The sequence below is a fragment of the Meleagris gallopavo genome, chromosome 1 (assembly GCF_000146605.3).
Source record: "Meleagris gallopavo isolate NT-WF06-2002-E0010 breed Aviagen turkey brand Nicholas breeding stock chromosome 1, Turkey_5.1, whole genome shotgun sequence".
In the NCBI taxonomy this organism is placed as follows: domain Eukaryota; kingdom Metazoa; phylum Chordata; class Aves; order Galliformes; family Phasianidae; genus Meleagris; species Meleagris gallopavo.
In genome coordinates, this window is record NC_015011.2 from 50,200,907 (window position 1) to 50,204,505 (window position 3,599).

Below are 3,599 nucleotides of genomic sequence, written 5' to 3' on the forward strand. Positions count from 1 at the left end.
TTTTTGATGTGGGGGTTGTGATTTGACAGCAATGTCACGCTCTGCCAACTGCTGTGTTCTCAAGTGCCTCGCTGCTTTGTCCAGGGCATGTGACTTGTGAGTGTGACTGCAGTCTGTCCCTTGGGGCTGGCAAGCCACCGGGAGCGGCTGCTCGCCCGCTTTCCTCCTCTCTCCCCTGAAACCACCGACAAAACCTTGAGCAAAGTCTTGTTTGTCACCTTCCCGTTCTTGGAGACCCAGCAAGGATCTGTAGGGTGACAGGAATGGGTGTAGCACTTTGCTCAAGCCTTGCTGGGGAGGGGGCTATATTTGGAGCACACGTGTGCGTTTCTGGCCCGTCCTGTGAAGTCTTGGAGGAGCCAGAGGCCGTGGGTCAGGCTCGAATGCTTTCGGAGCCAAGTGAAGGATGATGTTCTCTGTACAGCCCTCGGCTATTCAGTGTCAGCATTCCTCATCCTCAGAGGCCTCAAATTCATCCAGAAAATGTGAAAGGTAGACTACGAGGTGAAGATTATCTACTCTGAGATACTTCAGATAGCCACTAAAGAGTATTTTGTTAGGTTACCTTGTACTGCGGGTTTTGTTACGTACATGAATAGGCTCCACCACCAGAAGTGTGTCTTTTGGTTGTTAAGATTTGTTCCTGATAAATTGGTTCTTTGCACTTGAACCTTTTTTTTTTCTCCCTCTGGCCTTGATCCAGCTGGCAGGTTTGTTCCATCTAAACTTGAGCCAGCACAGAAATGCAGGTAATGGGATGTTAAAATCGAAGGCTGTGCTTTCTTTCCACCCTAGCGGCAGAGGGGAATTAGAGGCATAGCAAAAGAAAAAGTCCTGAAACTTACTGAAAGCAGAGTGGTTGTGAGTTTCTCTTCCCTGTGCATTTCTGTCACTTTGGTGCACATGTAAACCACTTGGTCCAGCTGAAGGTTAGTTCCCTAGTTGTGCCCTCTCCAGTATGAGCTCAGCAGCCTTGCTCCATCAGCTCCTGCTTGAACAGTCTCATCCAACTCATTTCCTGATAGGGTGTGAATGATAGGAACTGTGTCATCAGATACATCTGAAGTGAGCACAGGTTGGATGTTAGGGAAAATGTCTTCTCAGGAAGAGAAGAGCGGTGCTGCAGTGGCACAGGCTGCCCAGGGAGGTGGTGCAGTCACCGTCCCTGGAGGTGTTCCAGATCTGTGTGGATGTGGCACTGAGGGACGTGGTCAGTGGGCATGGTGGGGATGGGTTGGCAGTTGGACCAGGTGATCCCAGAGGTCTTTTCCAACCTTAATGATTCTGTGATGCTATAATGCCACTTCCACAATACAGGAATGACGTTTCAGTGTCTGTGTGCTTGTGATGCACAAACCCCCCTTGAGAACCACAAGTATTGGCATCTAGATCTGTTCTAAATACGTGCTTTTTGAATAAATGCAGTAAGTAGGAAGGGATGATCTCATGGCTCCAAGCACTATGTTCCTTGGGCTTCCAGTGTGCTTAGCTCTGCTAGTGCATTCTTGTTGCTTTCAGCGGTCTGTTCTGCAGTTGGGGTCCTTGGTTCCCTTTTATAGAGGGCATAAAGGGGCAGCTAAGCAGGGGCCCACCAAGCTTATTGTGCTTGACCATCAGACACTGCTTGAACCCCAGTCCTCAGGGGGAAAGGTGACTGGCACGGATCAACCAATTAATTTTATCTGCCTTGTTCGTTATTGGATGTTGCTTTGTTGGCTCCAGGGTGAGCCCAAGACAACAAAACCCTCAAGTGTTAACAAGCGTCATCTTGTTCTCAGTGGTATTCTTGAAGCTCTTGAAACTCTGTATTAGATACTCAGTTCAGATGGGTTGGGGGCAGTCAGATCTCCTGTGGACCTGTGATTCTTGTTGCCTGAACTTGTCCTTTAGGGTGTTTTCTTTTGCCAAACAGGAGCAAAGGTAGATAAACTTCAAGCAAGAGAGATGAGATGCTTCAGACCGATGGGAATCCCCAGTCCTCTGGCACAGGCTCAGAGCAGTTGTACCAGCAGGGTGGCAGGAAGCATCGCAGGGCACAGTGTTTGGGTAGGGACTTACCCATTCTCTCCTTTCTGCAAAGGGCTCTTCTGTGGCAGATATTTCTGGGAGTTCCTAAGGTGGAGGCCAGAATGGATTAGAAAATGATGCTGTTTCACTGAGAAGAGATGGGATGAATGTAGCACACCTCTATGGCAGGTTGGATATTGGGAAAGATTTCTTCTCAGAAGAAGCGGTGCTGCAGTGGCACAGGCTGCCCAGGGAGGTGGTGCAGTCACCATCCCTGGAGGTATTCCAGAACCGTGTGGATGTGGCACTGAGGGATGTGGTCACTGGGCATGGTGGGGATGGGCTGGCAGTTGGACCAGGTGATCCTAGAGGTCTTTTCCAGCATTTATGATTCTGTGATTCTAAAGGTCCGTGCTATATCCTTTGATCTGTGACAAGAAATTGCCACCCTGTGGCACAGTAGATACCGGGTGAATGTGAAAGTTGGATTAAGTTTAAATGAATGGAGTCAATGCTGATTGATTTACAGTGGGCTGAAGATGAGATGCATGTAGCTAAAACTCAGAGCTTTGCTATGGTGAAAGGATAAGGAGGTCACCGTGTTTTGACCCAGAATTACGCTGTGGAATCTCAGGTTTGTAATAGAGGGGGAAAAAAAAAAAATCCAAGACTTTCCCTGGTTGTGCAATATGGCCTGCAAACCTGTAGTGTCTTCAAAAGTGACTTAGTGGAGAGGATGAAATAACTCAGGAGAACACGGACTCTGAGTCAGAGCCCCATGGGGCCGTGTGGGGCCTGGCTGCCTCCCAGAGGACCACACAGCGGGCTGCCCGCTGGGGCTCTCTGCAACTCAGCAGAGCAGTGAGGCAGCAGCTTGCTCGGGCTTTTCACAGCAAAGGAGGGAGCCGGGCTGCGAGGCGTGCTCCTGCTGCCCTTTGATTGAACAGGAGGAAGGGAGGGAGGCGGAGGTGGGTTTGCAGCCGTCAGATTGGGAAGCAGCATGGAGCAGCACAGCAACACAAGGCCGTGAAGAATCACCACTAGGCGTATATATCTAAGTGTAAATTATAACAGGGGATATGAATGCAAAGGAGAGCAAATGGGGATGAAAGGTGTCACTGCGCTTGCGTGTTCTGCTGGAAAAGCCTGGGGAGCCCCTTGAGGGCCTGGGGTCAAGAAGGAGGGCGGCTCAGCTCAGCACTCTGCTCTGGCTGAGGAACCATGCCCAGTGCTTGGCATCTCTGCGTAGCGTGTTGGGGAAATCTGGTTGTCTGGGGTCCGGCTGCCCAGTGAGGCACCATCAGTGGGCCCTTCCTGGACTCCCTAGGGAAGGAACGCAGCCAGCCGCGGGCAGCTCAGGTACGGAGGTAGTAAGGGCCAGATGCTCACTGAAGATAAATGGGGGAGGTGCGGAAAGGGGGAAATAAGCAAGCTGGGAAGGAGCCCGGCGCTCTCCGGTTTTTATCACGAACGAAACGCAGCTCCCGGCGCTGCTACTGCTTCCGGTTCAGCACCCGGGCCGCGCACCCCCTCCGCTCCCCTTTGTGCGGGGCTGACAGCTCGGCACCCCGCGCCGAGACGCGCCCCTCCGC

The 3,599-nt window shown here is 51.5% G+C and overlaps 1 protein-coding gene across 1 annotated transcript in view; it reads left to right on the forward strand.

Annotated features, from left to right (window-relative positions):
* Positions 1-3,599, forward strand: part of RBFOX2 (RNA binding fox-1 homolog 2) — a 102,744-nt gene that overhangs the window by 23,505 nt on the left and 75,640 nt on the right. The window lies entirely within an intron of this gene.